This window comes from Herpailurus yagouaroundi, unplaced genomic scaffold (genome assembly GCF_014898765.1).
Source record: "Herpailurus yagouaroundi ecotype Mexico unplaced genomic scaffold, PumYag 196, whole genome shotgun sequence".
Taxonomy (NCBI): Eukaryota; Metazoa; Chordata; class Mammalia; order Carnivora; family Felidae; genus Herpailurus; species Herpailurus yagouaroundi.
In genome coordinates this window covers 18617276-18630994 of record NW_024412427.1, presented here as the reverse complement: position 1 = coordinate 18630994, position 13719 = coordinate 18617276, and the positions used below count along the sequence as shown (strand labels likewise).

The 13719-nt window shown below is 40.5% G+C and overlaps 1 long non-coding RNA gene across 1 annotated transcript in view; it reads right to left on the bottom strand.

Annotated features, from left to right (window-relative positions):
• Positions 1–6700: 6700 nt before the first annotated feature.
• LOC121012462 (uncharacterized) overlaps positions 6701–13719 on the bottom strand; it is a 9232-nt gene continuing 2213 nt past the window's right edge. The window contains exons 2-4 of the long non-coding RNA XR_005782117.1: positions 13058–13245; positions 11599–11918; positions 6701–8300 (exon numbers count right to left, since the gene is read on the bottom strand). This is a non-coding gene — a long non-coding RNA (uncharacterized LOC121012462). The remainder of the gene's footprint in view (positions 8301–11598; positions 11919–13057; positions 13246–13719) is intronic.

The window sequence follows — 13719 nt, the reverse complement described above, 5'->3', positions numbered from 1 at the left end:
AGACCAATACTATGAATACAGACACAAAAATCCTTGACAGAATACTAACAAACCAAACCCAGCAAAATACAAAAAGGATTAGACTCCATGACCAAGTGGAACTTACCTTAGGAATTCAAAGTTGTTCTAACATCTCAAGATGAATCAATGTAATATACTATATTAGAATAATGGACAAAAAGAATAAGGGACAAAAACCACAACACACACACACACACACACACACAGCATTTGATAAAGTCAAACACTCTTTCATGATCAAACCACTCAACAACTAGAAATAGAAAGGAACTTCCTCAGTCTGATAAAGGGTATTTTTTGGGAAAAAAAAAATGCATAGCTAGCAGCATATTTTGTGGTAAAATGTTTTCCCCCTAAGATCAGGAACAAGACAATGATGTCTTCTCTGATCACTTCTATTCAACATTATACTGGAGGTGTTAGCTAACACAATGAGGCAAGAAAATGAAATAAAAGTCTTCATATTAGAGAGAAGTAAAACTATTTCTATTAGCAGAAGGTGTGATTTTGTGGATAGAAAATCTCAAGGAGGGGCGCCTGGGAGGCTCAGTCAGTTAAGCGTCCGACTTCGGCTCAGGTCATGATCTCACAGTCCATGAGTTCGAGCCCCGCGTTGGGCTCTGTGCTGACAGCTCAGAGCCTGGAGCCTGTTTCGGATTCTGTGTCTCCCTCTCTCTCTGACCCTCCCCCGTTCATGCTCTATCTCTCTCTGTCTCAAAAATAAATAAATGTTAAAAAAAAAAATTAAAAAAAGAAAAAAGAAAATCTCAAGGAATCCACTTAAAAAACTGGTAGAACCATGAAACAAGTTAAACAAGATTACTGGATACAAGATCAATATAGTAAAATTATATGCAAATGATTTTAAACTGCCAATAAAAAATATGTAAAAATACTGTGTAAATATTTACATACACTAGCAATAAATAATCCTAAAATTAAATTAAGAACATAACTCCATTTAAAATAGCATCAAAAAAGATTAAGGGGCGCCTGTGTAGCTCAGTTGGTTGAGTGTCCAACTCTTCATTTCGACTCTGCCATGATCTCACAGTTTGTGAGACTGAGGGCCTCAAGGGGCTCTGTGCTGACAGTGCAGAGCTTGCTTGGGATTCTTTCTCTCCCTCTCTCTCTGCCCCTCCCATTCTCACACTCTCCCCCAAAAATAATACACTTAAGAAAAAAAACAGCATCCAAAAAGAATAAAATACTTAGGAATATAGTTAATAAAAATATGTGAGACAGGCACAATGAAAACTGGAAAAAAAATTTTTGAAAGAGGGGCTCCTGGCTGGTTCAGTCAGTAGAGCATATGACTCATGATCTCAGGGTTATAAGTTTGAGTTCCACGTTGGATGTAGAGATTACTTAAAAATAAAATCGTTTTATAAAGAGTTGAAAGAAATTAAAAATCTAAATGAATGGAAACACATCTAATATTTTAATATTTTAAGATGGCAATATGGCTTGAATTGATCTATAGATCAGTGTAATTCTTAGTTGCATCTCAGTTGTGTGTGTGTTTTTTTCTATTTGCAGACATTGACAAAAGTACTTAAAAAATTCATACAGAAATTCAAGGGACCCAAAATAGCTAAAACAATCCTGAAAAAGAACAAAGTTGGAGGACTCATTTTTTTTTTTTTTTTTTAATTTCAAAACTTAGTAAAAAGCCACACTAATCAAGACTGTGAGTACTGGCATAAGGATGGACATATAGATCAATGGAATAGAACTGAGAATCCAGAAGTAAAATGTACAGTTATGGTCAATTGATTTTCCACAGGGTGCCAAGACATAGGAAAAGGAAAGGGCAGTCTTTTCACTGAGACAAGTGGATATCCACATACAAAGTTGCCAGCACTTTGGAAAAGGTTAAACGAGGTTACACTTGGACCTGGGAAGTCCACTGCTAGGCATATGCTCAAGAGACATAAAAACATATATCCAGGGGTGCCTGGGTGGCTCAGTTGGTTAAGCATCCAACTTTGGCTCAGGTCATGATCTCATGGTTCATGAGTTCAAGCGCTGCATCGGGCTCTGTGCTGACAGCTCAGAGCCTGGAGCCTGCTTCAGATTCTGTGTCTCTCTCTCTCTCTGCTCCTCCCCTGCTTGCACTCTGTCTCTCTTTCTCAAAAATAAATAAACATTAAAAAAAATTTTTTTTAAAACATGTCCACACAAACATTACACAAATGTTCACAGCAGCCTTTTTTTAAAAAATTTTTTTTAATATTTGTTTATTTTTGAGAGAGAGACAGTGTGAGCAGGGGAGGGGCAGAGAGAGAGGGAGACACAGAATCGGAAGCAGGCTCCAGGCTACGAGCTGTCAGCACAGAGCCCAAGGCAGGGCTCGAACCCATGAACCATGAGATCATTGAACTGAACCAAAGTTGGACGCTTAACCAACTGAGCCACTCAGGCACCCCTCAGCAGCTTTATCCACAGTAGACAATAAGTGATAACAATCCAAATGTCCATCAATTGATAAATGGATGAATAAAATGTAGTATATGCACACATGGAATATTTTTCAGCTTTATAAAAGAATTAAGTTCGAATACATGCCACATGTATACTTAGTGATAAAAACCTAGTGTTAAAAAACAAGACAACAGATCCAAAATGGTTTTGCTTGTGCTAAACCCCACAACCAATCAGGAATCGCCTCATCAGCACTAGTTGGGTAATCTGCCAGATAGAACCTTGCCATCCCCTAAAGAGGAGTAACCATGCAATAACCAACCTGCTTTTTGGCCTAGTATCACTTTCTTGTTCCTGCTCCCTTCTGCCTATAAGTCTCTCATTTTGTTCAACTCCTCAGAGCTCCTTTCTATCTGCTAGACTGGATCCTGCCCAATTCAAATTGCTTTTTGTCTCAAATTAACTTAGAATTTTAAATATGCCTCAGTTTATCTTTTAACACTAGTAAAGAAAGACCACATGTTGTATGATTTTATTTGTATCAAATGTCCAAATTGACAAATCTATAGAAAGTAGACTAGTAACTGCCTAGAACTGAAAGGTCAAAGTGAATGGAGACTGCTAAGGGGCACAGGGCATTTCTTTGGGGTGATGGAAATGTTCTAAAATTAGATTGGGGTGGGGGGGGGGTGTGCCTGGGTGGCTAAATCAGTTAAACATCCCGCTCTTGATTCTAGTTCAGGACTCAGGTCATATACAGGTCATGATCTCATGGTTCATGGGCTGGAACCCCTGATGGGCTTTGCAATGACAGTACAGAGCCTGCTTGGGATTCTCTCTCTGCTCCTGCCTTCCTTGACCGTGCACTCTCTCTCTCTCTCGCTCTCGCTCTCGCTCTCATTCTCTCTAAATAAATAAACTTTAAAAAATAAAGATAAAAATAGATTGTAGGGATGGCTGCACAATTCTGGAAATATATGAAAAGCCACTGAATTTTACATCTTAAACAGGCGAATTTTATGATATGTATTTATTGCTTTAAAAAGCTGCTTTTTAAAAAGGAGAAGAACCCAAGGGCATCCGGTCACACTGCCTGCAAATTTACGGGGTTTCCCCAAAGAGGTGTCTGCAGAGGCCATGTGTTGTTGGGGTGGAGGAGGGGTGGTACGGGAAATTGGAAGTGTGCCAGGGGAAGCCGCCATAACTTCCCAACTATGAGACTGATCTGATAACATTGCCTAGACTCCCTGCCGATTCCCAATCCCAGGGTACTCCTTGTTCCACGAAGACAACTGATAGAGAAAAATTGCAAAGTCCCGTTTACACTCACCGACCGGCAACAGCAGCACAGCCAAATCCGGAAGCGGAGGCGCCATATTTGTTATGGGAAAAGAGGGTTTGAAAGGAAGTCACTGGAGCCACCTTTGCTGAGGGCAAGTAAGGGCAATAGAATGTAGCTACCGCCATCTTGACTGAGGGCATTGGCCAAGCCAGTGAAATTTTGCGCCCTTGACTAAACTTTACCAAAGGCTTATTGGTAAATGCTCTTGGTGGACGTTGAAGAAAACAGGAAACATTTTTAATTTTAAAAATTTAAATGCCTACATTTTAAAAAACATAAAGAGTAGAGAGAAATTAACAAAGAGAATGAAAATATTTTAGTATGTTGCCTGCGACTTAGCCATACACCAGTGCCAGAATTGCAGGATCACAGAAAGGAGACTGAAGGTCATTGTCCCATTTCACCATCTTCTTGAAAGAGTCCTGTACACTCACATCCTCCTACAGATTCCTATCTTAGAATAGAATCCCGTAATTTAGGGAGTCCTTCACTTGAGAAGAATTTTTTAAATAATGCTAGCTGAGGTTTGGCCAACCACATGCTGAATTTGAAGACAAATAAAAATAGAAGCAGAAGTAAAAACATATTTAGACAAACCTAACACAGCAACTGTAAATTTCATTTTTTTCTTCCAGCATTGGTAGTCAAAGTGTATAGATTCAATTTTCACCCTTTTTCATGTAATATATCTTATAAAATATTATTATTATTATTATTATTGTTATTATTATTATTATTATTTGAGAGAGAGAGAGAATGTGTGTGAGCTGGGAAGTGGGAGAGGGAAAGGGAGAAAATCTTGAGCAGCCTCCACGCTAAGTGTGGAGGTTGTGGGGAGAACTCCATCCCAGGACCCTGGGATCTGACCTGAGCTGAAATGAAGAGTCGTCGCTCAACCAATTGAGCCACCCAGGTGCCCTAAAAACATTCTTCTAAAGTAACACAAATTGTGATTACAGAAAGCCTGGAATAATACTAAGTTACTTTCCTGTTTGTTTCCTAAAATGACAAACTCAAATATAATTAAATGAAATTATCTGAATTATTATACAACCATTAAAGATGATAGAAAATACAGCAAAAAAAAAAAAAATCTGAGATCATGCATTGCATTCTCAGTTTCCATGTTTCTTTGGTTTCCTCGAATCTCCATTCCTCAGTCTTTTTTGTATTTCTTGGTGTTGATGTTTTTTAAGATTCCTGGTCACTTATTTTGTGGAATGTCCCTCAACTGGAGTTTGTCTGATGCTTCAGCCTGGTTTCCAATGGCATTGAGCACTGTTGATCACGCCTTCCCTCTGGAAAATGTTTTTTCCTGGGCTTCCCTGATACCACCCTCCTATTTTTCTTTTTCCTCTTTTAAAAATTCATTTAAATCTCCTTTATAAGCTCTTCTCTCTCTTCGTTGTGGGCCTTTCTCAGGATTCTGTCTTGAATCTTCTCCTTCCCATCTATGCTCATGATTCCCAAACCTCTAAGCCTCCTGAAAGGCTCCTCCTGAGATTCAAATCAACATATCCTTCAGTCACCTTTATTTCAAACTTCTCCCACCTCTCAGTCAACCTGCTCCTACCCCGGTGTCTGCTGTCTCAGTGAGTTGGACCATTTAGTTGCCAAAGCCAGAACGTTTTTTCCTCCTTTGTCAGCATGTCCTGTATACAGCCATAACCCTGCTGATTCTTTTTCTTAGAGATCTACTGACTATCTCTTAATTCTCTCCATCCACACAGCAACTTTCTGAGTACAGCTCACCATTATCTACCACCTGGATGACAACAGCTTTCCAACTCTCTTGCAGCCAGTTGTTTGTTTTGTTTTGTTTTGTTTTGTTTTGTTTTAATGAAGTTTAAGCACACCACTCCCTTACGCTGGGGCTAAAGCTCAAACTTCTTTACTAGATTTAGAGGACCCTTATCCCTTATCTCCCACCACTATCCCCCAACCCTCCACCTGTACACTCTTTTCTTTTCCTTAAATACTCTGTGCTTGCCTGCTTTCGCCCCTGAGCTTTTTACGTAGACAGTTTGCTTCCTTAGGAACACTCTTCTTTGGTCTTTCTCATCTTTCAGATCTCAGCTTTAGGGAATTCTTCCAGGAAACCTTCTCTGACTTTTCAAATGAAAGTTAGTTATCCCTCCTAAGAAGCCCTGCATTCCTCCATTTACCATGATTAAATTCCTTTGCCCTTTCTGTTTCTCCCACTAACTGTAACTGCCTTGAAGGCAAGGACTGTGTCTATTTCATATTTGTAGTCCAGATCCCAGCCCAGTGATTCAAAAGCATTTTTATATGCATGAATTAGTAAGTCTCTTCCCAGGTGTCCCGCATTCCCCACTGCCATCTGACTCAACCCTTATACTCTCCAAGAAGTTTCAAAAACATACCTTCTTCCTGACCTGTTATCAGTGAAACAAACCTTGGAACATTTTGCCATTGTCACCCTTTCCTTGAAAAACACATTGTTAGGGCGCCTGGGTGGCTCAGTCCGTTAAACGTCCGACTTCAGCTCAGGTCATGATCCCACGGCTCATGGGTTCCAGCCCTGTGTCGGGCTGTGCTGACAGCTTGGAGCCTGAAACCTGCTTCGGATTATGTGTCTCCCTCTCTCTCTCTGCCCCTCCCCTGCTTATGCTCTCTCTCTCTCAAAAATAAATAAACAAAAAATAATAATAATAAAAGAAAAAACATACTTGTTTGCTTATAAACTAATTCTTCTTTATTCTCCTGTGACCTTTCCGTAATAAGTTTTATCTTTCTGATGGGCTTCCTGGAGCAAATTTCTGAATTCTGAAATGACTTGTCTTTGCCATATAGCATGCCTCTGACCATCCTTTCTTACCACTTTCAATTGGTTAGTGCATAAGAAATGAAAACTAATTGAAGTCATCATCAAAACAAAATAGGGACTTTAAATCTGTGGAGACAGCAAAATAGAGATTTTATTGCATTCCAAAAGTAAGGTATAAGTTATTTCGGTCCCCCTGCTATTTTGCCATTGATTATATAATGGCTGTAAAAAACTGGGTTATGTCACAATCTTATGAAACCTTTATATTTCATGGTTGATTTTTCTGCCATCAGCTAAGCTAGCTGCTGCCAAATCTCTTTCAGCAGAAAGAAGTCACTTTAGGTGAAAGACCAGAATAGCTCTTTCAACGTGGGATGATGTTGTTTGCAGTTACCTTATCTGTCTTTGTTATTCTGAACCTTGATCTAATTACTCACCCATCTGGGGAATTTAGCTTTAAGAAGAAAGAAAGAAAACCTTACAAAAGTTCAAGGGTTAAGTAATTGATGAGTCTCAAGGCATCCTATTGCTTTTCATTCATGCAATATTATAAAGCCTTAATTAAGCAATAAATAGATGTCCAAGGAAAAAAAAAATACGTATCAGATAGACTGTAAGCTCCTAGACTGGACCGGAAGATCCATGAAAGTGAAGATGTGGGTTTTATTTGCCAATAGATACCCAGCACTTGGACCGTGTATATTTATCATGAACATAAGCTTGGACCTTAATTTCTAGAGTCAGTACTAGCACAATGGTAAAGACTGTCTGACCTATAACCCAAAGCCACTCTGGACTATTTATACTCAGAGGTGAAGAAACAAGATCTCTTAGTGTAGAGTCAGGAGGCTGAGCTTCAGTCCTAGCTCTCAATAACCAATTATGTGGCTGTAGCCCTTTAATCTCTGTGAGCCTCAACTTCCTTGCCTGTGAAAAGGGAACAATAAATGCCTTCCAGGACTACTTAGAAAAAAAACCAAAATTGCTTGATGGCGTCATTGACAGACTGATGGCTAGCAATTCTAAATTCACTTTCCTTGCAAACGAGTGATTTGAAGAATACCAGGTATAATGAAAGTATGATGTCAGCAGGGAACAAAGACAGTTTGTAGAGGCTGTAGATGAAAACATTGATGATATTTATAAATACTAAAGAAATAATTTGATTCCTATACCTTTATTGGAATGTGATGTCTGAGGTCTTAGTAGTTATTGCAAAGCTTTGAGATCATCAGATATAATAGGGTGATGAAGATTTTTATGTGTTTATATTCTTCCTACCTCCAAGAACTTTTAAAGGAAGTGAATGAGCATTTTACCTGGGGACAATACATAATATATTCTATTTACTATGGCTGCCTGATAAATTACCCCAAAACTTTGAGGCTTAAAATAACACTTGATCTTTAATTATCTCCTATGGTTTCTGTGCTTCAGTTATTTGGCAGTGGTTTGACTAGATGGTTCTGGCTCGGTGTGTCTCATGAGGATACGGGCTGATAGCAGGTAAGGCTGAAACCTTTTGAAGGCTGAACTGGAGTTGAAGACTCCACTTCCCTGCTGATTCACTCATGACGAGGAAGTTTGTGTTGGCTCTGGATGGGAGGCCTCCGGTTCTCTCCATATTGGCCTTTTCATAGGACCGCCTGAGGCCCAGGGCACTCCAGATAAGTGTGTTCACAGCAAGCTGCCTGCATTCGTCAGATCTGGGGTGGCAAACTTTTTCTGTAAAGGACCAGACAGCAAATATTTTAAGCCCTGTGGGCCACCTCCAGTCTGCCACATATTCTCCCCTTTTTAATAAACTCTATTTTAGGAGTACCTGGGTGGCTCAGTTCGTTGAGTGTCCAACTCTTGATTTCGGCTCAGGTCATGATCCCAGGGTCATGGGATCAAGCCCCACGTTGGGCTCCATGCTGAGCCTGGAGCCTGCTTAAGATTTCCTCTCCCCCTGCCCCTCTAACCAGTGCACACGTGCTCTCTCTCTCTCTCTAAAATAATAATAATAATAATAAAATTTTTAAAACTATATTTGATTTTTTGTTTTTAAGTTTATTTATTTATTTTGAAAGACAGAGAGAGAGAGCATGAGCCAGAGAAGGGGAAGTGACAGTAGGAGAGAGGGAATCCCGAGCAGGCTTTGTGCTGTCAGTGCAGAACCTGATGTGGGGCTCTGACTCATGAACCGTGAGACTAAAGACCTGAGCTGAAGCCAGGAGTCAGATGCTCAGCCAACTGAGCCACCCAGGTGCCCCTAGAAAACTATTTTAAAAATAGGAGGGGAGCCTGGGTGGCTCAGTCAGTTAAGCGTCTGATTTCAGCTGAGGTCATGAGTTTGAGCCCCACCTCCGGCTCTGTGCTGACAGCTCAGAGCCTGGAGCCTGCTTCACATTTTGTGTCTCCCTCTCTCTCTCTGCCCTTCCCCTGCTCACGATCTCTCTCTCTGTCTCTCGAAAATGAATAAATTAAAAAAAAAAATTTTTTTTTTAAATAAGAAAGCCAATCTTTGCTCACAGGCATGCAAAAACAATTTGCAGGCTGGGTTTTGCCCATTAGCCCTAATTCCAGTCCTTGTCCTAGAGTAAGCAATCCAAGAGACCAAGATGGAAGCTGCCATATCTTCAAAAACTTAGACCGCCAAGTCACACACTATCCCCTCCCATGTGTTCTATGAGTCATTCAGGGCTTGATTCATTGTGGGAGAGGAGTACATAAAGGCATGGATCATCGGAGGACACTGCTACACCGTGCCTTTAAAAATAATATGTCTGAGCAGCACACCAATTGATTAACAGGATAGAGCACACAGAGAATTGTCCTTATCTCAAAATATAAGATATTCTACTCCTAATTGCTTGGTATTTTTCTAAATTATTCCCTAAAAAGTCTAGAAAATAAAAAGAATATAAATAACTAGATTATGGGTGGAGACTATCTTTTTATCTTCAAAAATCTCACACAACTCCTAACAAAATTATTTTGAAATAGTGGGCCTCATATTTTTCAGCCAGTTGTGCTGACTTTACATAGACACAGTATGTGTTTACTAAGAAAAAAAGAAAAATGTAGGAAAAACATGAGTAGTGAAATATTTATGGAAATACGTCACTGTCAAAGATACAGTAATCACTCAAAATTTTTTTTCTTTTTAAATATCCACTTGTCTTTTTGGAAAATACCTTTGAGTCATGTTCTCAAAGATAGTGTCTCAATGCCTGGATGTGAGCAAGAATGCAGAGAACTTGACAGAACTTGCCAAGAGCTGCTGGCTTCAGCTGGCTTTGTTGGTAATTTTTGAGTCTCCAAATGATTTTGCTGTTATGATCTTTGACAACAACCTTCTGAAATGAAATAAGGTAAAGCCACCTTCTTACACTCCATGCTGGTTAAATCACAGGTTGAACTACATCGAGCACCAAATTACTGACTTCTCCCCCCCATTCTTTCCACACCATGACCTCTAAAAAGCCTGCAGGTGCCACGAAGAGGCTGTGCAGATTGGAAGATGTCTTCATTCCTGTATTTCTCATCTTTAACTGAAGGTAGCATTGTCCATGACACCTAAAAGCAGTTCAGTCTTTGAACTTCTCCAGTAAAAAGCAAAATACACTCACACTAATGTGTAATGTATCTTCCAAAATTTCTCTTGAATTGTGCAAGTCTTTATTTTCCAGTTCTGGGAAGTGTATTTCTAAATGCTGGTCCCTGAGAAGGTCTTCCTATGCATTCTACATACCCCAGAAGGTGTAAGGAAAGAGCAAGGATTTGACTGCACAGAAATGTGCAAAGCTGACCTAAACACATATCAGAGCCACAGACAGATCGGGTGAGGAGCTAATACCCATCTTATGTAAAGAGGGGGCTCTAGGGAACCTGCTCTGGAAGGATGTCCATGGCCAGTTGCTAGATGGCAAGCAAAGTTCTAAGCGCAGAGAAAAACTGCAGTCGATACACAGTGGCTATCTCTAGAAAGTAGGACCGGGTATGGCTGGTGAAGAGTGGACACGATTACTCTTTAGTTTATAAACCTCCAAATTCTTTGGATTTTTTTTTTTTTACAACAACACACATTACTTCTGTAATTCAAAATAATTATAATATGCTAACAATAGCTAAGTTTGGTAGAGCACTCTAGACGGTGCTAAGGGCATTAATGACATGAATTTCTTCATGTAATTTTAGTAATAATGCTGTGGGTAAGGTACTATTATTAGGTCTGTTTCACAGGTGAGGAAACCGAGACACAGAGACAAAGCTCGTAAATGGCTAAGAGGATTTTAAAATATATAAACTGTAAAGAATACAATTATCCTAAAAAGAATCAGTGGTACTATTCCTAGCTTTAGAAAATAAGTCAAAAATAATTTATAATTTAGGGAATGATTTAAGTTTTCATTTAAACTAATGAACCGGAGCACATTGAACTCATAAATTATTTTTTAAGAGCATTATTAAAATAGAGCAGACACAGCCTTATACTGGATATCTGTGACGTAAATCCTTTGTGTGTTTTAGAAACACCCTTTGTGTGTGCTATAAAAACCCCATGTCAGAATGCATGGTTGCTAAACTGGCTTGTTTAAAGGCCAAGAGAGGGCAAATCACTAGCGAAAGCATAAACGAGGAGAAATGTGTAATTACAAAGCTCAAATGCTCCAAACCAATTGATGTAGAAAATAAAAATGTGAAGACAGCCCCTTCGTTGGGTTTATTATCTTAAATTGGCTGCCTCCTTTGTTGTGGATAGCCAGACAGACTCATGAGAGAGGCAGAGTGCTCACTCCATGTCTGTGGTGACACTCTGAGAGTTCGCAGCCTCAGCTCCTGGGGTTCCTAATATTCCTGTTCTATAAAAGAAGGTAGTAAAATCCACCTCCCCGCCATACCTGAAGACAGCATGTAAACGAACTCTCCTTTTGCTATCAAAGTGACGAGAAAAGCACTTACCTACTGTCCACTGATAATATCAAGTTATAAATACCCATTATCAGTAAGTCCTTGGAATGAACTGAAATCCACTAACCTTTGAGAAGGACAATGAGCCAGATGTTTCTGAAGTTCCAAAGGGCAGAGCCAACCTCTCAAGAGGGTAAAGTAGGAGGCTACCTAGTCGATCATTTGAACAGCACAAGGTAGAACATCCTGGCCCAAAACATCTTTGGACACTTTATGTACCTGAAGTTCCAACATTAGATATTCATTCCTTTGTATTGTTAGAGTCTTCCTTCAGAATGAAAGTATCTTCACATCACCTTGCCACATGGGCAGTTAGTTCAAAGTTGGGTCATTGGGAGTAACGCCTAGAAGTTCAATCAGTCCTCAAGTTAGGAGGTTAGGAGGGGCCTGCCCAGAAGAGAGACACAAAAAGATGTTAATATAAACAAACTGCAAAGAATGTGATTATTCTAAAAGGAATCAGAGTTACTATTCCCAGCTTTGGACCACCCCTAGGACTAAAGGAGCTCTAGTCCTTCCCAGGTCAGTATGTCCCACATAAACAGGGCCAGCCTGGTAATCTAGTTTCCAGCTGTACAAATGCCTCCAGCTTTGGCTGGGTTCCCTCTGAAGTCACCTTCCCAGCAAATAGCTAGACTTGGTGACTCACTGGCGTTTTTTCTCTCTTGTGCTTTGAGACTCTGTAGACACACAGAGCTGGGCTATGGGCAGTGCTTAGATGCAGACACGATCTTTCCAAGATGGACTCCTGACCCCCAGAAAACTGGCTTTTTTGTTTTTGTTTTTAAATTATTTTTTTTTTCATTTTTTTTTCAATGTTTTATTTATTTTTGGGACAGAAAGAGACAGAGCATGAACGGGGGAGGGGCAGAGAGAGAGGGAGACACAGAATCAGAAGCAGGCTCCAGGCTCTGAGCCATCAGCCCAGAGCCCGACGCGGGGCTCGAACTCACGGACCGCGAGATCGTGACCTGGCTGAAGTCGGACGCTTAACCGACTGCGCCACCCAGGCGCCCCTGTTTTTGTTTTTAAATTATATTGTCATCATGGATTTTGTAATCCTTTCCATGGAGAATGAGTCTGTATTCTGCTCTGATTAAGGATCTCAAGGTCCTAGACAGGAATGCTTCCCCCCCACCCCTTCTCTGCAAAAGGAACTCACTACACTCACATTCTTTCTCTTAGCATATAACCTACCATCCCCTGAGTGCCAGCAACACTAAACTAAGGGCCATTCCCACCAGCCCTGGCTGTGAAGAGGTTGTCATAACAGGAAACTCTTAATGTCTATTTAATCTGCAGACAGCATGGAACTGGGGGGAGGGAGGAGTGGCAGGCAAGGAGGAAGGAGCTAGCAAATGCAGAGACAGACACACCCTATGTACCATCCCCTTCAGAGAACCATCTCAGAGATTAACTCGAGGAAGTGTTAGGACTCTGAGCTCTGAGCAAGGGTTTCCTCACTCAACCACAAAACAAAATGCAGTGAGAGCAAGCTCTGAATTAAGGTGATATGATAAACTTACCACTAGCCTTCTTCTAACAGTTGTCCTTAACATTTGTCTCAGAATCTTCTGAATTTCTCTTCCTCTCTCCAGGTCTCACATTGCTCACTGTTTTACTTGACAAACTCAATGAGTTAGTCAAAATATTTTTCATATAAGTTAAACTGCTTCTTTCTGAGCCTCCCTTCATTTCCTCCCTCTTCCTGGATCTGTAGGAAAAAAATTCCCAGGATGATAGAGTGGAATCAGGAGGAAGTCCTTGCCCCAAGAAGACAATAAAAAGTCAAATAACTCAGCTCTCAAGGACTGCCAGGGAAAAGCCACTCATGAGGCACAATGGCTCCTTTGTAAGTTCACCTTCACCAAGTGCACTCATTCAATAGGCTTTGGTCTTTCTGGGCATTTCTCTGGTCAGTGCAGGCTCCTGCCCTCCACCATGATTATTTTAAATTTCTCTCCTCTCCCTCTCAGCTGCTAACTGGCTTCCTAATGTTATTAAACATCTAGCCACATCCAGATTATCTTCCTGTCGATTTAACACAGAAGTTGCTGGCAGTCCCTTTTTGTCTTTCTATGCCCTATCCTCTGTCCTGGACTGTTCACAGGACACTCACACTATTGATCTTCCCTTCCTCTTCCCTTCCCTTCCCTTCCCTTCCCTTCCCTTCCCTTCCCTTCCCTTC